Below are 23,159 nucleotides of genomic sequence, written 5' to 3' on the forward strand. Positions count from 1 at the left end.
AATGTAATACTTTTGCAAAAAAAGGTGAACATCAGAGGATGTATTAGCAGAAGTGTTGTAAGCAAAACACAATGAATTCTTCCATTCTGCTCAGCACTGATAATGCCTCAACTGGAGTACTGTGATCAGTTCTGGGCACCACACTGTGGGAAACATGTGGACAAATTGGAGAAATTCCAGAGGAGAGCAACAAAACAAATGATTAAAGGTCTAGAAAACATGACCTAGGAGGAAAGATTGAAAAAAAACGTGTTTAGTCTGGAGAAGAGAAGACTGAAGGAGAACATGTCTTCAAGTACGTAAAAGGTTGTTATAAAGAGAAGGCTGATAAAATAATTCTTGTCCTATCCTCAAATGGATAAAAAGAAGTAATAGGCTTAAATTGCAGCAAGGAAGATTTAGCTTAAACATTAGGTAGTTAACTGTTAAGGTAGTTAAGCACCTAAGGAGGCTGTGGGACCTCCATCATTGGAGGTTTTTAAGAACAGGTTAGACAAACATCTGTCAGGGATGGTCTAGAAATAACAATGAGGAGTCCTTGTGACACCTTAAAGACTAACAAATTTATTTGGGCATAAGCTTTTGTGAGTTAGAACCCACTTCATCAGATGCATGAAGTAAAAAATACAGGAGCAGATATAAATACATGAAAGGATGGAGGTTGCGTTATCAAGTGTGAGGTCAGTTTAACGAGATAAATCAATTAACAGCACGATACTAACTTTTGAAGTGCAAGGCCCTGAATTTAACCGTATGAAGGGGAAATTCATCAACTTCATGAAAAAATTCATGCAGATACAGACATCATCTTCCTTTCTCCTCTATTTTTCACTTCATCCACCTGATGAAGTGGGCTGTAGCCCATGAAAGCTTATGACCAAATAAAGTTGTTTGTCTCTAAGGTGCCACAAGGACTCCTCATTGTTTTTGCTGATACAGACTAACATGGCTGCCACTCTGAAATCAGTCTAGAAATAGTTAGTCCTGCCTCAGTGCAGGGGACTGGATTAGGCGGCCTATCAAGGTCCCTTCCACGTTTACATTTCTAGATTTCCTAAAAAGATGACAGCAATCCTACTGGTACATCTATCATGCCATTATTTTAAAATACTTTTCACCAATCTCAACTATTAAGTAGTCACTAGTTGGCCTTTCGCATATTAGAGATCTTGTTTTAAAATAACAAGTTTGTTTTATATCAAACAATAAGTCTTTCTTAAAAATTAAAAGGAAGAACCTTTTTGGTTGGAGGTCTCCAAGCTGTTGTTTTCAATTTGCAAATAATCAGGAGAAAATAAATGAATTAACTGAAATAAAATTTAATAAAGGAAATATGGCACTGGTGTAATTAGATTCGTCTGGAGGCTGTTCCCTTATTTTCAGTCAACCAACACACATGGGCTTGCTTTTCTTAAAGAGATTTATTTTCCTAAAACAATTATCCTTTTCTGCAGCTCTCATCGGGACAGGCTCTTTTATTCACTAACCATGTTTGCTAGAAGTCTTATTCACAATACTGGGCCAAGGTTTTAGAGCTGGATAACGCCACTCTTTACTGTTTCTTTCTGTCATTTCCTGACATGCCCCTGCCCACCCCAACCCCCACCTTTTGATCCCAGCTCTACCAGCTGGGTAATGGTAAAGCGGCATTTTTCTCAAATCAATTCTTGTGAAATTCTGTCACGTCTGGCAGAGAGTTAAACACAGATGGCATCCTCACATAGACTGTGCACTCTCCAAGAAAACAGACAATGGGAGAGGAGAACCCCAAGTCTGCTCTCAAGTATCTCTGTCTCCAGTGGCCCCCCAATGATAGGTACAGAAGATCCTGCAAGTGTGGCTACCAGTCACTTAATTTCTCTATTTAAACCATTTTTAAAACTTCTTTGCAGATCTAACCTCTAATTTATGATTTAGGATATTTTCTTTAAAGAAACATACCATTTGCAAAGAATAAAACTGATTATTTGCGGGAGGGAAAGGGACACAATGTTAATGATTTTCATGTTTCCCAATTAAAAAAAAAATTAGTTCCTTGTTTTTAGTTCAAGACAATGTCATCAGTGAAGGAGAAATAACGTGCCTGTCAACATTTGAATGAGTTTGCAACGTAGCAGCATAACCAGCAGCACTCCAAATTATGTACAAGTAACTTTAAAATCTTGTTCCCACAGTAAGTTAAGTCTTACGGCAATATGCTGATCTCCAAAGAGGAAACTTGAAAACTGCCCTACTCCTTGCCTGCTGCTTGTTCTAGATAAGCACTGACTGTTGTAATGTCCCCTTCACCTCCCTCAAAATGATAAAAATAAAATGTAAGTCTTACTAGACTATGGAAAATGAGGTATAGGCAAGCAGGACAAATATGCACTTCAGAATTAAAATCTGAAATGCTGGGGGCTACATACTAGCAAGGAGAAAAAAGCACGAAGTCAGTCATATATCTTTTTAAATTTAAAATTCAATATTTATTTAATAAAGAATAGTTTTTCAAACCACTTGGAAGCAGCTCCACTGATAACTTTTCAACCATGAACCACGGTCTCATCCTATATTAAACTACTCACCTCTAACTTTGCATAAAGGTTTAAACTCCCACCTTAACTGGATACATTTTCTATTTCCCAAGCTGAAGGATTATTTGTCTCTCCAAAATTTTGAAGGAAGTAACTCAATTATATGCAATTAAATATTCACAGTGTTTTGTAATGTTCCAATGCTGTAATTATTTTTGTACTGATAACTTAAGCATCTTGTTTCTAAAAGTCAAAATGTCTAATGTATTTATCCTCCTGTAAGAGTACTGTATTGAGTAGTTCACAAAAGAGAAATTCACAGGCTAAGTTATTGCCACTTTGAATTACTACTGATTGCATGAGGTGCTCCTGTGGAAAACAAACTCTGCAAGAAGGTGTAGAGTAGAATCTATGCTGAGACAAGATTCAGCATAAAGTTTTATAAACTGAAGTTAGACTGGCAGCATCAACCCCCAGGTGACCCAGCAAGTAGCAACAGGAGGAGTGCAACAGATTTACAGTCTTAATTGTGAAAACTGAGCTGTACATGTGTCAAATCTTATATGCATTTCTAATGTGCTCATCACCATAGTATTTGGACTCCACTACTGCAGGTCATTTTTTGTTTTGTCATATATAATACACACACACAGAGGAAATATCCAAGCAATAAATTAAATTAAAATGCACCTTTATCATCTCACCTGTTGCCCAGTAAATCTCCCTTTAAAACTTTTAAAAATGCTGATTCCTCCTCCCAATTGTGGAATCTTCTCTCCCCTTCCAATTCTACCTCTGCCGCCCCCCCAAAAAGCTACCCTTACTCAAGGTCCTGGATGGGTAAGATTCAGTCCTGCAACAGTAACTTACTTTTAAAGCATAACATCTGTAAAGTCTGATAGCTCATAGAAACAGTAGCTTTATACTACTGATGATCAGAAAGTTCTAGCTTCCCGGGCAGACTCATCACTCACTTCCAGACCAGCAGCATCCCATGGTATCAGACCGCAAATTCCTGACATTTTTAGTTATAAGAATGCTACTTCAAGTCGTTTTAAGATGTTTTCATCACTTTGTGGCCACTTCAGCTGGGCTGCTGGAGCTCACCCAACTTCAAAAGTGATTATAACCCCTTATATGGGTCATCTCACTAAAAAAAAAAAAAAAACAAAAAAAAAACAACTTTCCTGATTCTCCAGGAAATCCTGCTGTAACCTATATATACTAAAATGGTCTAAATGGAAATCTCATCTTCCATGACATTCAGCACAGAGCTCTGTAAGACAGGGTACTGCCAGCCTGGGAACCAATCGGTGTGCTCCTCCCTCGGAGAAAGGGCCTCTTCCTTAAAAGGCCTATTTCCTTAATAAGGCCACTGCAATTAAAATCCGCGGCGTGCCAGCTGACACAAGATCATGGAGCTTGGACTAAGGGATTGTTTGATGCTTGGGCTCAGGCTGCAGCCAGAGCTCTAGGACCCTTCCACCTCACAGGGTCCTAGAACCTGGCCTCTGCAGCCTGAGCCCGAATGTCTACACAATTAAATAGCCTCTTAGCCTAAGCCCCATGAGCCTGAGTCTGTCAGCACAGACCTACAGGGGTTTTTAACTGCAATGTAGACATACCCTCAGAGTCCTGTAAAGTGGAGACTGATGGTAACTTAGGCTCCTGGCTTTAGAGGGAGAGGGATTAAATACATAAAAACAAAAAATGGGATTCTTGGCTTAACAACCTTCTGAAACACTCCTAAAATAATATTTCTGTAAGATATATAGGACAACCAGAAAAAACAACGAGGAGTCCTTGTGGCACCTTAGAGACTAACAAATTTATTTGGGCAAAAGCTTTCGTGGGCTAAAACCCACTTCATCAGATGCATGGAGTGAAAAATATAGTAACCAGAGTAAGTGATGATGTGATGTAGTACAGAAGTTGATACACTCATTTGGAATGACCTTCGTAATTCACTTGTGGTTTTGCAACATGCAAGTAGCACAATGACCCAAACTCATGGTAATATACACTTTTTACACTTCTCTGTTATATCTATTTTACATAACTATTCATGTACATATGTACACCTATGTATACATATGTATTATAAATAATCATTTGCTAGCAATGAAGAAACATGACAGTTAATGTATGGACAATACTCTCCACTCCCAACACCAGGAGTCTTCAGTCTTCACAACCCTGCTGACTCCATGGAAGGGTGGGAGGAAGATGAGGAGAAAAGACATGCCAACTTTCCTTTTTCTGTGTCAGGACATTGGTCACAACAAAGCGTGTGAGAGTTATACTTTGACCAACACAGAGATGACCTTCAAGTAAAATAAAAATGATGGGAGAGGACTAAATATGGGCCAAAGGACACTGCAAAACCATGCAAAAGAGGACAGGGCCATTAACTCCCTGACTCTCATGTGGCGATAACTGGCAGCTTAGAAAAAACTGAACACAGAAAACCCAGGGCGTTGAAAGAAAGCTAACATATGCAGCTCAGACAACATTTATTTCCAGGAAAGATCAGTAGCTGAATAGGGTGGCACGTGCTTTGAGGAAGGCAGCCTAGAAAAACTGAGCAACTAGATCAGATGTAACAGCAATATATTTTCCTATTAGAGGCTCTAGAATGGAGTCCTTCATATTCAGGGAAGACAATCGAAGCTCCTGGGAGTTCAGCACTTTTGAAAATTCGGCTTTACAAACCCAATTACAGGTATCGACTTTCTAAAATCTTGGTCTAAAGCTTTTATTTAAATCTATACTGAAAAATGCTTATCATCTTTGTCTCACATCAGTGGAAGAGTGTGAACCTTTCCTACCTTTAAGAGAGAAAGATATAAGCATGAAGATGCTACATCATTTTAATTTTGACAGGCTACCTCTCACTATATGGGAAAGCCTCGGCAGACTGTCCAACGTGCATGGCCTTTGGCAATAAGCTCCGCACAGACTGGGATCCTATGACTGGACATTACTCCACAAAGGGCGATTTAGATGCAGCATCCGGACATCTGTATCTTATACCAGGTTCCTTCCCATGGTAGTCTGGGAATCCTATCATCACTCAAACTCCATCCTTTCCCATCTTTCCAAGGATGTTCAAAAGAAGAGTCAAGGTGGAGAACGGTGGATGGAAATAAAATATGTAGTCCAGAATTGTCCCAGGGAATGCTGAGCCACCTGTAGGTTTGGATTTCTGCTCTAACATATGAGAACTGTATGACTGCCACAGGAAATAAAGAGGCCAAGGGTCTGGAACCCACTACTTATGACTGTGCTCAAGCATACGTGTGTGTGCTAGACCCAATATCCAAGCAGCAAATGGTACTAGAGACTGTCTGCTATGCAGTTCTAGCCGCTTGTAAGTGACTGCAGGATTTGATTACGCTAATACACTATACCAGCATTCCATACTCTATGCTTGTGATTTCCCTTCAGATCTTGTTTCTTTCGTTCTAAAAGTGAAACGGGATCATTAGCTTAACAAAAATTGGGTAAAACTTCTTTGGAAGATAGATGCTACCATTTTAATTTGCAATGCATAAGATTTTATTTGTTCAAGGAAGTAGGGATACTTCTGGGTTTTTATAACGTATCCCATTTAACGGATATGCTTTAGGGTGAACAACATATATCAATCAATTTTAATAAAATAAGGATTTTAAGACTAGTGAAGGCAGGGGGCTGGACTCGATGACCCGTTGGGGTCCCTTCTAGTTCTATGAAATAGGTATATCTCAATTTATATACTAACCAATAAGAGAAGGACAATCCAAAATTAGTAAGGTGAGGATATACAGATAAGGAAAAGGGGGAAACCCCTACTGAATATGTATCAAACATAGTGGCATCAGCCTTACATATTATAAAAGTTGCATCCCAGGCTGGGGCAGTAGGAGAAGGCGATGTGGTCCTTAGGAGATGCCAAAATGATGGCTACTGGTGATAAGGGAGGTGATGGTGATGAGGAAGATGATGGCTAACATTTTAGTTTGTTCTGCAAGAGTTGCTGTGAGTATATGGATGTGTAGATGTACATTCTGTAGTATCTATCTACCTTACTGAGTTGGGATGTTTGTGACTGTGCTAAATGTATTAATAAACTATTTGTAAATATAAAAGAGTTCCTTTAGTGTGAGTGTTTCAACCGTGCACATCGAGTTTCCAGTGAGATCATAATTTAAACAACACTGGGCCTGATTGTTAGACAAGAACCCTCAAAGTAATAACTAGGAATTCTTAAGTAATCAGTATAATTAATACAGAATCTATAGATCAGGCTACAGCCTAACATAAATGTACTGTCTAACCATATTTAATTTACCTTTCTTATATGCAATTTTCAGGGGTAAGAATTTAGCTGAAGTAGAACAATGCTACCAAAAGTAATATGATAGTTCAGACAATACTAACTGAGGACAAAAGTAGTTTACAGAGACGGCAGTGGCTATAACGCAACATTTACTTAGGTATTTTTTAGGTTTCTTTGCTGAGTGCATCAATGCAGTAGTAAAATCTTTTACCCACATGTAAATGAATCTCAGTGGGAGGAATGCATATAACGAAGTGAGATGTTATACAGGACATATCCATGTGTTGTAATTATTAAAAAGAGTATTCTAGAGAGAGGATGTTCTGCTAATGCTCAGACTTAAAAAAACCCAACACATTTTACCTCTACATTAACATGAAATTAAAATGTTCCATTAATCAAAATTCTAACACATTTTTAAACCTCCAAAGTTAGATTATTTTTAAAAAGTTATATATATAACTCAAGTACATACATTCAGGAAATTCCTTGCATTCAAAGATCATCATCAAAACCTGCAGTGAAACTGAGAAGTAGGGGAATGAGTGCTTTTTACATTCCCAAAACAGCTTAAAGAACAAAAACAGCTAGTTCATTAATATCCAAATAAAATATTAACAAAGATACATAAAACATATAGCAGTGTATGAAGGATTACTCTATATGACCCACCAATTGTGAATCAGTGAGGTATACAATTTTAACAATTCTATGTTGTTAATGATTTCTTCCTCTTATCATTTGATTGCAAATCTTTTTAAATGCTATTTTTCTTTAAAATTGAATAGTGTTTAGAAAGCTGGCTTTTCCTCCCACCACTTTTACAGCAGGTAACAAAGTTTGGAATGTTTACACACAACCAGGCTAAGAACAAGACAAATGAATCTTGCCCCCTTCTTCTCAACTCCCCTTCTGCCCATCCCTCTTTCTCCCATTCACTACCTTACTAAAAAAAATACCTTCGAACAATACACAAACTTTACCCCGGCTACAAATCTAACTAAACAATTAAAATCACAGCTATTCTACTCAATTCCATTTGCTCTGTTATATGTAGTCTGGTGCATGCCAGTGAGTTGCTCTCATTTAAAACCACAAGTCCAATTACTCCAAGTAGTTTTATGCAGTGAGACCTTAAATCACAACTTCATTTAACCCAAAACAAGGATTTGGAAGATTTCAGTTACCAACATGCTTTTTCTGTCTTACGCTGCAAAACATTTCCAAAGCTTTTTTAATTAAAAGACATTTCAAGGAATAAAGAAAATCAGAGCAGTTTTTTAAAAATGTACAAGTTGCTGGTAATTATTAGTGAGTGGACAGCTCAGTTAACATCACTGAGATAAAAAATGGACTCTTAAGAGTGGGCTAGCAAGCTAGAAAAAAAATGTGTTTTAATAATCTCCTGTACATAATTCCTTCATTCTACTAGCCTTCCTTTAGCGTAACACGTATGGAACAAAACCACTAGATGATTTTCTCAGCCTCTGCTACTGTTTTTATAAGAGTGTAGTATCCATTACATCCAATCCACTAAATTCCAAAGCAAACTGCAGGAACTCCCTTCATATTTATTGCTGACTGTTCCTAATGAACAGAAGTTGCTCTGTTTTGAAACAGACAGTACACTGTGCATGCAATGACTGAAAGCTCTGAGCTAGAAAACCCTAACTGTGCGGTAAGAAAAAATGAAAACTTAGTTTAGTGCCTTGTTAAAACTCACAAAATAGTAACAGAGAAAATTACACACCCCATACTGTATTTGTGGCTCAATTACATTTTGTACATTCCTGAATGTCAGGCCTCAGTTTACCCGGTGAATTAAAACTATCTACTTCTCCCTAACTACACTTTATAACACAACCTGCAAAAGATTTGTGGTGGAGGTTGCACACACAGCTACAATAGGGATAGATCTGAAGTCTTCCATCACTCTGCTCTAACTTTTACCAGCTGAAGCCAGCAACTGTGTCACTTTGGGCTGCGACAGGTAAATCTCAGAAAGTTACTAGGATTGACTTTGGACAGTAGGGCTGAGAGGTGACCTCTCAAAATAATTCTCAGGTTGTTGCAGGAAGTGATGTTGGCAATTCAGTAGGAGGCATTCTTCCCCCTGAATCAGTACAGAAGCAATGCCTCAGCATGATGTTAGGTTCATTTTTGTTGTTGCAAGCAAATGTAAAGCAAATATTCCAACCATTACTTTTTGCAAGAGTTGGGATATTCGCAAAATTGGAATTTGGCACTGAAGCTAACAATATTCTACCTGCCAAAATTTGCAGTGCAGCTTCAACCAGGTACAATATTATTGTCCACTTCCTGTCCTGAACTGATGTGCTATTAGCAGCTTCTGCAGTGCCACTCAAAGGCGCTGATTTTCAGTAGGGGTAAAGAGGGAAAAGAAGAGGGAAACAGTATTTGGGATGAAGGCTTTCTGTCAGTGAAAGATTAATTAGCACTTGTACTGAGATGCCACAAGAAATCCCATCCAGTCCGCCTCACTGAAGGTTGAAAGCACTGGGGCTTCACAGAAAAGAAAAGATGAGGGAGAGAAAGAAATGGCCTTTGATGAGACAGTGGAGCAAAAATCATCAGTTATGATCAGTTCAGAAGACTAGGGGCCTGGGTCACTCCCCCATGCAAAAAAAAACCCTAACAGAAGCTGGAGCTGCAAAAGGAAAACAAATTTTCCATCACTTTACATTCCAGGGTTGTAGTGTAGAGAACTCCCCCTTAGCAGGATGGCTATACCAGAAGCTGACCTGACACTAGTTACCACCCTAATCTTGCCCTCATATCTTATTCCGCTGAGGAGGGATAAAAAAGCTAATATCTACATGGGAACGTATGGAGTTAGGAGGAGGTAGCATGCTTGGTACAGCTACTACTATTCCCTTCTCATCACTCTCGGAGCACCAGTCTGAGTGGCGGCTTTCGTGGGCCTACCGAGGAAAGGTGGAAGCTTGGGCTGATGAAACATTTTTGATGGAAATTTTTTGTCAACAGAAAAATTGCATGTTTGGTTAAATTACCAATTTTTAAGCATTTGCTTTCTACAGAAAATGTCAACGTTTTGGCTCAAAACACTTTTTTGGCTGAATTTTTTTTATAATTTGAATTTTTTTTTGAAAAAAGATTATATTTTCGTCTAAAATTTCTCACAAAAATTCATGTTTTTCCATTTGTGGCTAAATTTTCCATTGGGAAGAGACTAAGCATTTTCTGACCAACTCTACTGTGAGACTTGTTCCTCCTTTCTAGCCCTCCTCTCTGCCAAGGTCATTGACCTTAGGTTCCTTTTGCCAGCTCAAACTGATAGAGCACCTGGCCGTAATTATGCCAAGAACAGGAAAATGAATCAAGCTGACTAAAACAAGTAGACTATTTAAAAATCGATCTACAGGCATTTAAGCACATGGTTATGGTCAGAAGATGACACTGATAATGCATATGCAAGCTCCATACAAATATCTAATCAATTTACTGACAAAAATCCTAAGGTGCCACTAGCATCAGCACTGATGAGTCTTAACAGAGAGAGAAAACAGATTCTCTTCTGCCTCATAAATGAAACTACAGGCCAATTTCCAATTCTTGACTACTGATAATGTGTGAAGTAGAAAGAATGGCTTGATTTTCTGATGGTTGAATATCCACTGCTGGCAATTAGAAAAGTCTTGCTTTGACATACAGGCCAGGTTCACACTACAGCCTTAAATCGATTTACACAGCGTTAAATCGATTTAACGCTGTACCCGTCCACACTACAAGGCACTTAAAATCGATTTTAAGGGGTCTTAAAATCGATTTCTGTACTCTAGCTAAACGAAAGGAGTAACCCTAAAATCGACATTACTAAATCGATTTAGGGTTAGTGTGGACGGAAATCGAAGTTATTGGTCCCATTCTTTTACTGAGCTACCCAGAGTGCACCGCTCCAAAAATTGATGGTAGCCTGGGACCATGGACGCACACCACCGAAGTAATGTGCCCTAGTGTGGACGCATAAAATCGATTTTATAAAATCTGTTTTATAAAATCGATTTTATTAATTTCGATTTTATTCTGTAGTGTGGACGTGGGGACAGTTTAGAATGAGCAAATCTGATCTGGAGGTCATTGTGGGAACCTAGATACCATCATTCTCTAATTATAACTACAACTCAGATATTGTAAAGTGGGCTTGAACAATCTGCAGCTAGGTAACATCGCTAACAAATATATTGTTGGTAACATAACTTGACAAGATTTTAACTTTAGTACAAATCACTATGAAGTCTATTCAACAGCAGGCAATCATAAGTATACTGTGGTGTAGCCTGACAAATTAATGAATCTAGTACATGGTTAACCCATGAAACATGTACTGCAAATAAATCCTAAAAATAACTGCCTCTCTTTCAGCTATTTTATGTCTGTTTTATAAAACTGAAACCTATACTACCACAGACAGAATACATTCTGTTTCAGCCACAACTCTAGTAATCTGCAGACTGCATGTCTTTTATTTTGTTTCAGTTTTTCAGATTAAATCAGAATTACAATTAATCAGAAAGCCAGATAAAACTGGAATACTATTAACAAGGTTTGTTTAAAACTTGTGTATACGTAGGCTTGGCAGAATTATTTTTGTTATAATTTCAAAGTACAATATCTATGTTTATTTTTAAGCATTTTTTTATATTTTACCTACTTCAATTTGCAGAGTAGCAGGACATTATGTGGGGAGTCAGGCCATAGTTATTTAAAGACAGAAGCTGTTGAGATTAAAACTTTATAACCATTAAAACAAAAATTGTCAACATCACGTTAAAATATACATGGTAAAAATATCCTTAAATCAAACATTAATAAGTTCTCAAGCAACATTTTTCTTTCTTACTTACTTTCTTATTTGGAAATTTTTGTTGGTTTGTGTGTGTATGGTGAACTCGACTTTGACCAACATTTACCAAAAACAATCTAATCCTTCCAAGTGCATCTCTTTCATAACTTTATTACTTAATTCAATTAAACTTTCTCAATCTGTTTATGTTAATATCTTATATTTCAGACATGCAAAGCTATTTTTCTGCATACATTTCTGGAACAATTCTTCCCTTATGTGCACAGCTGCTGGCCTGTTCAGTGCTCTGCCAGTCTCTCTCAGCTCCAGCTCACACAAAAGCATCAACACCTGATCCTGGGATTTCTTCTATTTGCTGAATGCTTGACTGCATCTCCTTGGGGAAAGACAGAAAAGTCTGTCCAGACAAGTTCCTTCAGGGTCGAAACCCATTTCTTTGTTAGGACACAACTGAATCAGCTCTTTCTGGCACATAATAGTTCAAAATCATACATTTCCCAGCTGCTGTGAGAGGCCATTCATGCAAATTACTTGTGGCTTGGCTGCACAATAGAGCTCATCAAAGGCTCATGTATTTGGGGGAGGCAAGCACAGACACTATTAAAACACTTAGTTTTACTTTTAAAACAAAAATCCACCTTCTTACAACAGCTATGATCATTATATATTTATATTGCAGCACCTCAGGACCACTGTAAAAATAACTGAGACAATTACAATCCCTGCCTCAAAGGGCTTACTATGTAAAGCCTCAATTTTTTCAAAGACTTACATAAACTTACATAACTTTTTACACTGTTGGAACCTGGATCCTATCATTCCACTGACTTAAATGGGACTACTCACACAGTGTGTAAAGTTAAACAGCCATGTAACTCTTTGCAGGTTCATTGCTTACGATGACAAGAAACATGGGTGTGGACAGAGGAAACAAATTAATATAATTTTATTATTTGTATTACAGCAGTGCCTAGAGGCCACAGCTCCACTGAGCTAGACACTGTACAAACCTATGAGACAGATCGTTTTTATAACTGGCTGAGATACATATATCCATATCCCCTAACAATTAAAGAGCTACATTTGCTCCAGAAACACTAAAAAACTAGGAAATCTTAAATTAAAGTAATAGCTAGGCCCAACACAACCCTAAACTCCAAGTATCATCACGTTCCACTACACCCATACGTAAACACCTAACACACACAATCTCAATTCAATAACAATACTGTATCTTCAGAAGCTAAGGATCCAACCAGCGGACCAAATTCAGTGACAAATCCTGGTCACATGCCACCTGAGGCACATTACACATATGCTAGAACAGGGGTGGGCAAACTTTTTGGCCAGAGGGCCACATTTGGGTGGGGAAATTGTATGCAGGGCCATTAATGTAAGGCTGAGACAGGGGTTAGGGTGCTAAGAGGAAGTGCTCGCTTCAAAGAATTGACAATCCCACTGCAATAACAAAGGCCTGGACATTTAGCTGTCCGGTTTTCAACGTTCACAATATTGTCCTTTAACAGCTATGTAACAAAATGTGTTTTTCCGAAATATTTCCTATAGCAATTTAGCAGATATTTAAAATCCTTATTTTATTAAAATTGATTGATGTATCTTGTTCACCCTAAAGAACATCCCTTAAAAGGGATACAATGTTATAAAAACCCAGAAGAATCCCTACTTCCTTAAACAAACAAAATCTTATGCATTGCAAATTAAAATGATAGCATATATCTTCCAAAGAAGTTTTACCCAATTTTTGTTAAGCTAATGATCTCGTTTCACTTTTAGAATGAAAGAAACAAGATCTGAAGGGTCATTATCAAGTAAAATTTTGCCTAAAATTTATATTTGTAAAAGTATAAACTTTTACAAAATCTAAAATTAATAGAAATATTTCCATGTTTGTTTGCTCTTTTTAAAATTACCATTCTGTAATATTTGCAATTCACACATTGCTACATTGTTCTAGCATGTGAAAAATCAAAGACAAGCATTTTCATTGCTGAAGCTGGAAAAAAAAATGTTAAAAGCAAGCAAACAGCAAAAAAAAAAATAGAGTAGTAATTACAGATCTTATAGTTTTAACAATCTGAAGTGTTGTTTGCAACATACGGTCAGGAAATAATTTTTTCCCCCAACATGATTTCTCAACCAGATGATGTCATTTTAAGGATCTCCTAGAGACAGTATGTTTTCTTCATGGTTTCACCTATAGACTTTGCCAGTGCCTTATCACTTGGACTTTTGTTTTGTAGAAATACAAAGCTCTCATCAACCCAAGTGCTTCTGCAATGTTGCTCTAATATAAGCTAGATCACATGACTAATCAGCAGCATTCATAGGAAAAAATAAAAATCACATATTCCACTGATATTCTTCTCAAGATTAACCATTTATAGATCAATGAATCAAGAACTAACGGCCAGAATCTGAAGCCAGATAAATTCTAATTAGAAGTAAGGCACACATTTTTGACAGTGAGGGTGACTAACCACTGGAACTAACTACCAAGGAAAATGTTAGATTCTCCATCACTTTACATCTTCAAACCAAGGCTAGATACCTTTCTGGAAAACATGCTCTAGTCAAACAAGTTATTGTGCGCAATACAGGGGTAACCAGGTGGAATTCAATGGCCTGTTTATATAAAAGGTCAGACTAGATGATCTAATGGTCCCCTCTGGCCTTAAGATCTATGAATAAAGACATTCAGTGTACTTACACTTCTCTAAACCACCCATCACCATAGTGTCCAGATGCCAAATATAAAAAAAACAATGGTCAAGAAATTTTCTCTTAATATAGTACCTAGACTTGCCACTTCCACCTGGTTATGGCAGCTAGCACGAATGGCATCATTTTGGTGACTGTCTTCCAAGAAGCTGACGCTGGGCCATCTTACAGCTCAATTGTTGATGAAAGGGTGTGCAAAGAAAAGGGTCTTTCAAAGCATGCTAGACATAGCAAAACCTAGACTCACTCTAATCAGCAGCAACTGAGAACTGCACAGCCTACATGCCTTCATCTAAAACAGGGGTTCCCAAACTTGGTTTGTGGCTTGTTCAGGGTAACCCCCTGGTGGGGCACGAGACATTTTGTTTACCTGAGCATCCACAGGTATGGCCACTCACAGTTCCCAGTGGCCACAGTTTGCTGTTCCTGGCCAATGGGAGCTGCAGGAAGCAGTGATCTAAAACCTCCTGCCTCCAATTCCCAAGGATTTCATTGTCAGGACTGTCAGGCTCAGTATCACCAACAATCATTGCTGGTATTGTGTGTGGGGAAAATAAAGTATCTCTGAAATAGCTGAAGCCTAGCCAATATCATAGTTAACACCTTGTAACCAAAACAAAATTGGACTGGGAGCAAGAAAGCATGCACAGCACTGGTGAGATATGTTCTTTTTAGTCTGTTTCACTTGGAAGAGTCATTGTGCAATAAAGCAGCTGATGCTTCCACATGAGTTTTGAATTCAACCACAGGAAGACTGTGCTGAAGAAGTCCAGTTAGGAAGTAACAAAACTATAGATTGCTGGCTAAGTCCATGTCCAGGGAGCAAGGGTAGGGTATCCTGAGTATTTTAGGTGTCCTGAAGCAGATGTGCACAAGCCCCTAGACATTACCTTTCATAGAATAAAATAATGAATTTATAGAACAAGAGATCATTAACTATATGCCGTTCAAAACACCGTGTTGCGGAAGTTACCTAAGCAAAGAGCAGAAAGTGAACAGTAGGGACAAATGTAAGTCTAATCAGTCTCTCTCACCATAATAAAGCAGCAGTGTAGATATGCTGTTGTACCACATCTACCCTTTGTTTATATAAAGCAGTCCTTGGAGTGATTTCTAAGTTAAGAATATGTCAATGCTAAGATACATAGTACAAGCAGATATTGTGGGATATATTCTCTAATGTTTTGTATTACAGCAGCGCCTAGTAGAGCAACACAGAATGGGTGCCCCAATCTGCTAGATACTGGACAAACGCATAGTAAGATTATAAGTAACCCCTTCTTCCAACACCAGTATTGGCCCTCTGCAGAGTTACAGCACATATCTAGAGCCTTGCAATTCAGCTTTGCAGTGGAGGGTAAATAAAACATATCAGATGTAGAATTATATATACTTCAAGCTATCCCTTCTTTCAGGAATTTTAGCCCAACACAAATGTCATTCCAAGGAGCAACTCTGCCTCAAGAACTTACTCTGATCAGAGGCCAAAGCAGAAAACAAATTCTCTCACTGCTCAAACAGCTCCCTCTACTACTCAGAACTTTACATAAGGAAAAAAAAAACAAAAATTCACCACATAGCACATGTTCCCAAGACTAAACATTTGTTCACATGTTAAGAAACAGAACTTGGAAGACAAAGTGTAACAGGGCTTCACGGTGACACATGCCGCAACATCTACCGGCCACTACTGTCGGTTGGTGATCAGGAGTTCTCTATGCACAATGACGTTCAATGAAGCAGCATACACATGTTGAGAGAACAGATGCCTGAAGCCAAAAGACTCTCCTCCAGTCCTTTTCCAACAGATTTACAGAAAATTAGAGATTCGGGTCATCTGTCTATTCATTTTCATCATACATTGGCAACTATTACTTCAGTAATAGCAGAATGCAAAGAGATAAAAAAGGGACTCACAAAACTGGGTGACAGGGCAACAAAATGGCAGATGAAATTTAATGTTGATAAATCCAAAGTAATCCACACTGAAAAACAATCTCAACTATACACATAAAATGATAGTGTCTAAATTAGCTGTTACCACACAAGAAAGAGATCTTGGAGTCATTGTGGATAGTTCTCTGAAAACATCCACTCAATGTGCAGCAGCAGTCAAAAAGTGAACAGAATGTTGGGAATCATTAAGAAAGGGATAGATAATAAGATAGAAAAGATCATATTGCCTCTATATAACTCCATGGTATGTCAACATCTTCAATATTGCATACAGATGTGGTCGCCCCATCTCAAAAAAAAAATATATATATATATTGGAATGGGAAAAGGTTCAGAAAAGGGCAACAAAAATTATGATGGGTATGGAACAACTTCCATAGGAGAAGAGATTAATAAGACTGGAATTTTTCAGTCTGGAAAAGAGACAACTAAGAGCAGATAGGATAGAGGTCTGTAAAATCATGACCGGTGTGGAGAAAAGTGTTATTTACTCCTTCTCATAACATAAGAACTAGGAGTCACCAGATGTAATTAATAGGCAGCAGGTTTATAACAAACACAGGAAACATTTTTTCACACAATGCAGTCAACCTGTGGAACTCCTTGCCAGAGGATGCTGTGAAGGCCAAGACTATAACAGGGTTCCAAAAAAAAAAAAAAAAAAAAAAAAACCTAAATAAGTTCATGGAGGATATGTCCATCAATGGCTGTTAGACAGGATGGGCAGGGATGGTGTCCCTAGCCCTCTGTTTGCCAGAAGCTGGGAATGGGCGAGAGGGGTTTGATTATTTGATGATTACTTGTTCTGTTAATTCCCTCTGAGGCACCTGGCATTGGCCACTGTCGGAAGACAGGATACTGGGCTAGAGGGACCCTATTATGACCCAGTATGGCTGTTCTTATGTTCTAGTATGCGACTGCTCAGCCCATCCCTTAGTCAATGCATGATTAATCCCAATGGTTTCTCTTCTAGTGTTTATGCAGTCTAGTTTTAAAAATCTCCATCAATGAGGATTCCATCACTGAAACATAAGGAGGCCCTAAACCTCTAAATTCTACCCTAAACAATACTACATACCAGATAAATTAACGCAGAAGGACTGTGCAGTGCACTGAGGTTAATCCATTAATCTCCAGACCACTGGGTTCTAATTTGACTTGGATCATATCAAAAATGATTTTGGTGGATTTCTTGCCATCAGAATAACACACCTTACAGTCTGAAGCATTTGGCACTCAGTGGTTGGAGGCAGTCCAATGCTGAAATATCAAACATGCCGTGGCCAGGTCTTCATTAATTAGCAAAGCTGGATAGGATGCCTGTACTAAAATTTTCAAACTACAGGGGAAAAGCAATAAAAGTGACTTAAGGAAAAACAATTTAAAAATAAATACACAAAAATATTTCTTCAAATTAAAATATATTAGCATCTGTATGTTGTTAAATGTTTATATTCAAATTCAATTATATTTAAATTCAATTAATAATATATACATTAAAAGCACCTACCCTATAGATCAGTGGTTTTCAACCTGTAGTCTGCATACCCCTGGGGATCTGCAGACTATGTCTAAGATTTCCAAAGGGGTTCACACCTCCATTCAAAATGCTTTAGGAGTTTGCAAGTTTGTTGTACTACTGTATTAGCGAAAAAGGAGAGTTGAGAGACATATATTTGACATTTAAATCATAAAAGACAAAAAGAAAAGTAGTCGGGTTTATTCTGAAGACATGATGGTTGGGGGGGCAGAATAGTCTATAAATGCACAAGGGACTTTACAAAAGAGGATTGGGATCAAGCATTCTCATTAGTCAGCTTTGGACAAAAGAATACATTAACTTAAAAAGCAAAAGGAAAAATGCAGGCAAAAGGTGATTAGCAAATACTGTGGCAATAGGGTCGGGGGAGGAGGGAGTTTTCCAAATGTCTCTTTGGCAGCAATATCACATCTATCATGAAACACCCTTCAAGTCAACATAGCGAGACAGAGCAACTATAGTTTTTTGTAAGGTTTAAAACAAAACAAACCCAATACCAATATTTCATTCACTGTATGTGTAGGATAGGTCAGTTCTTATTCAGTGGTAATAGTCTGATACTTATGATACCACTGTGACATTGCATAATGCTTTATAGAAATATGCTTATGAATGTAAATATGACATAACTGGAATATGTTTTAAGCTACATATGCCATGTTAACATATCTTTGCAATGGTTATATTCTACTGAATGTATTCATCCTATTTGTATGCATGTATCATTTTTATCTGAAGTTATGAGTGTTAGCTCTATGCTTGTATTTAATGTGTTTGCTGTAAGAAGCACATAAGACAGATTTGGTCAACATAGTGTGAAGGGGTTATTCAAAACTAACAATGAACAGTGAAAGACACCAATCCACATCTGAGCTTTCCTGGGAAAGTTCAGCTAACATGTGGGCAATGGCATCGGCCTATAGAGAACTGAGTCATGCATGGACATGTGACTTGCCCATGTGACTCCGAAACTGCATCTTGTAGCTGTGATTCTACACAGAGAGAAAGAGAGAGACTATATAATCCTCTGGAAACCCCTCCATTTTGTCTTCAGCTGGCTCAAGAGATAGCCTCTCCACCCCAAAGAGACACCTGAAAGAAACTGGAACAAAGGACAGTAACTACAGGGGTGTGAGTGATTGCTGGACCGAGACTAGGAGGAAGTCTAGTCTGTAAAAGAAGCTTATTGGAACATCTGAGGGTGAGATTTACCTGTATTTAGTTTCTTACTGTATTAGGCTTAGACTTCTGTGTGTTATTTTATTTGCTTGGTAATTTGCTTTATTTTGTTTTATTACTTGGAACCACTTAAAATCACTTTTTACTTATTAATTAACCCAGAGCAAGTATTAATTCCTGGGGAGCAAACTGCAGTGCATCTCTATCAGTGTTATAGAGGGCAAACAATTTATGAGTTTACCCTGTATAAGTTTTATACAGAGTAAAACCAATTTATTTGGGATTTGTATCCCATTGGGAACTGGGTATCTGGGTGCTGGAGACAGGAGCACTTCTTAGGCTGTTTTCAGTTAAGCCTGCAAGCTTTTGGTGGACGTGGTTCAGACCTGGGTCTACGTTTGTAGCAGGCTAGCGTGTCTGGCACAACCAGGCAAGGAACTGAAGTCCCAATCTGCCAGGGAAAACAGGCTCAGAGGTAGTCCCACCATATCAAGTGCCAGTCCAAAGGGGGTTTCTGTGACGCAACCTGTCACAGCCACCAAGCAGGAAGTCTGGACATCAGAATTCTAGGCAGTGTTGTGTTTTTCAATGACCTAACAACCATATTTAACTCTGCCACATTCTAAAGACAAGAATGCATGAGTTCCAGTGCTATCTTGCCAACCTTCATCTCTGGATATAGGCCCTATTCTATCCAATCTTCTCTGTCTGCTTAGCCATCCAAGGTCACTTTGCCTTTCCCTTTGAGGTACATTGCACAGATGGAGGGCTGCCCATTTCAATAGGATGTAAATTTCATTTTGATAACAGAGTGTCCTGTTTCCCCCTTGTTTGTTCAGAAACATCATGACAAACTAAAGGTTTGCTATAATTACAATGTTTCTGTTAGATATTGACGGTGTCAGGGCTTTTAGGTAATTCCAGATAACTTGCAGCTCTAGGAAGTTGATGCTGTGCCTTTTCTTCATAAGGCCTTAATTGTCCTATCTGGTCTATAAGCATCTTATCTAGCTTTAACTTCCAACTACTGGATCTTGTTATGCCTTTATCTGCTAGAGTTCTCTGTCACCTCATAACCTGCTCTTTGATAGACCACATAGAATGAGCTCTATAAGTCTCTCGCTGAAAGGCAGGTTTTCCAGACCTTGACTCATTTAAATTCAAAGATCTCATAGCTCTGCATCAGGGAGGTTTATCCATCCTTCCTATCACAGTGAAGATGGAACAAAACTCCTAAGCTATAAGCAGACTGAAGACTCGTTGGCAAATCTGTGCACCTTACTATTCTGAATAATGTTTAAACTCTGACTTTGAAATGTGAACTGCTACATAAGTGCCAATTCTCCATTTTCATCAAACCTAGACAGCATTTCACAGTCTAGCCAACGTAAGAGCATGGATGAGAAGGAGTTGACTGAGGCTCAATTCTGACAAGGGATAAGTGATGCTGTCTGGTTACTCAAAGCATCTAGATTCATGTTTTTTAAGGCCAAGAGGGACCATTATGATCACCTGCTGTGACTTCCTGCACAAAACAGGCCATAAGACTTCCCTCAGTAATTTCTGCATCAAGCCCACAACTTTTGCCATCCAAGACATTGGTTGATATTGATTTATCAAATCCAAGCCACCAGCTACTTCTTTGACCATTCAGCAACCACAACAGCTCAGATCAATAATGTTATCACTTTCAGTCTCTAAGATTGAAAATGTACAGTAAAGACTGAAGCCCGGGACTCAGGAGTTTCCTTCCCCTGTTGGTCTGAATGAAGCTTAACTTGTCAACATTTAAAGAACAGTGAAAAGCCCATCCGTTCACTAATGATAAATTGCATTTATGGTTACAATTTGAAAATCAGAGCTAATATAGGGAGCTGAACAGATGACAAGTTAATGTAGGTCACTTCCAACCCAACACGAATCTAAAACCTTTCGGACCAATTTAAGAAAAAGCATATTTAAATACCAGCATAATTGAACACCAACAATTTACCTGTCAATGCTAGTTTAGTCCTAACTCAGCTGTAATTTTTAGAGCTCACTGAATACCAATCCACTTCTGCTGAATTCATAGTACAGCTAACGAAGGTCAAAATGGCAATTCAATTGTTCATGAGTAATGGGTTGACTGATTAAATCAGACAGAAATACACCTATACAGCATGGATTAGACAGGTGACTTGCTCTGTGACCCACTTTTTTTCCACAGATGGTTTAATGCAAATCTTTCCTCCTTTTCTCATATCTAAAACATACATATATTAACAGATATCTTCCTTCCTACCCCCTCCAGAAGATATTTTAATATTTTGTTTATTTTCTTGAAGAGATTTTCTAAACTTCCAAATGTTTCAGGTATTTTGTTCATTAAAAAAACCTCTTCAGAATGTAAAAATTCAATGAACCAAGAACTTTGTTTCATTATTTACTGTCACAATGATTAAAATTTACTTGAAAAAGAATGTTTCAGTGATGCTTAGATGTTGTCAATAAAGGCCCAAATCTTGCCACGTGAGGTGCATGGACAAAGCCTCCTCAGAAGCAAACTGACACAATGGGCTATCCACATACACCACATTGCAGAATCAGGGCCTAGAACCAATGCTTTCAAATATAATTAAAATAAAACACAATAAGACAATTAAGAGTTTGAAATTCCATGAAAACTGAAGCAATGCACAGTTGAGAACTGCGGCTCATCATGAAAATATCAGACTGTTTTTTTTTCCTGTGCACCACAGAGAGGCATGATTTGGGCACAGCAGCCAAGCTATTGCTCAAACACACATACAAACCAGAAAGCCTTATTTATGTCTACTACCATAAGTAATTTTTAAACAGATAGAAATTACCACAGGGCACACATTTTCTTAGGAGCCAACAACTAATTATCAGAGGTTTTTAGCATAATTGGTTTTTTCTTTTGATTGTGTATTATTTATTATTTATACTGTGCCATAGGTGTTTCTGGCACTCTGCAGCCAAGTCTTTTCCCATAGGAGTTTACAGCATAATCCAGCGACAACAAAGCAAGAAATTACAATGAACCAGGATATGTGGAAAAGGGGTTAGGAGAAGAATAGGTAGAGGACAAGGGTTGCAACAGGAGCCCTTAGCTAGGGACGTGTAATTACCCTCTCCCTTCTCTCACTTTCTTACCTCTTCTTTTAAAAAAAAAATTACATTTCTAGCCCTTATGGTTGTAGGAATAACCAAAAATAAGTGAACTGAGCATAAATTGATCCAGTGATGCCTGTCTGAATCTCCAGACAGCCTGTTACAAAGTTCTAAAATAGATGTTCTCAGCTTCAGAGGTGGTCACAACCGCTGAGGGTGTCGCAAAGAGGTCTCAAGAGAAGCAATCACACTGCTCTTTCTTATTGCTAAATGGAAAGGGGTCCCACCATGGGGAAGGTTGAGAACTACTGGGTTACAACAAAGGTAATGAGATTTATTCACGTTTATACTTCCTTTTTTAAAGAAATGAAGCTAATAAAGTATGTTACTACACTTTTCCACTTCATCTTCCCTCACCCTCAAGAACAGAAACATAAGAATTGCCATACCAGAACAGACCAATGGTTCAGAAAGTCAGACAACCCACTGGACAAAATCCAATGCTTCACAAAAAGGGGCTTGTCCCAATTCCTCTACCTCTTAAAGTATATACCAAAAGGTTATGTAATAGGGGAAATTTATTCCTGAGCCTGCGTGGGCTTAGCATATGACCTGAAACCCAAGGACTGGTGGGTTTATTAATTTTATCCCACCAATAACAGTCGCTATTCTTTTTAATAAAAATGGATCCATTTTTTTAAACCAATTATACTCATGTATATAACTCTTTACAGACATTGATTAATAATAAATTAAATACCTCAATACAATCCTATGGCAGACCGTTCCAAAGGTTAACTTTAAACAGCCTACGAGCTCTTTTTAATAATTTTTTTAATTTTCATTAGAACACCTAACTTTATTGGATTTGAATGATTGTTTTCAAATGATAGCCCCATAAGAATAATATATATTCCCATTACCACAGCTGGACTAGAAGATTGT

At 38.1% G+C, this 23,159-nt stretch overlaps 1 protein-coding gene across 10 annotated transcripts in view; it reads right to left on the reverse strand.

The window, feature by feature from the left end:
* KIF21A (kinesin family member 21A) overlaps positions 1-23,159 on the reverse strand; it is a 152,638-nt gene that overhangs the window by 112,922 nt on the left and 16,557 nt on the right. The window lies entirely within an intron of this gene.

Source organism: Gopherus evgoodei, chromosome 1 (genome assembly GCF_007399415.2).
Source record: "Gopherus evgoodei ecotype Sinaloan lineage chromosome 1, rGopEvg1_v1.p, whole genome shotgun sequence".
NCBI classification, from domain to species: domain Eukaryota; kingdom Metazoa; phylum Chordata; order Testudines; family Testudinidae; genus Gopherus; species Gopherus evgoodei.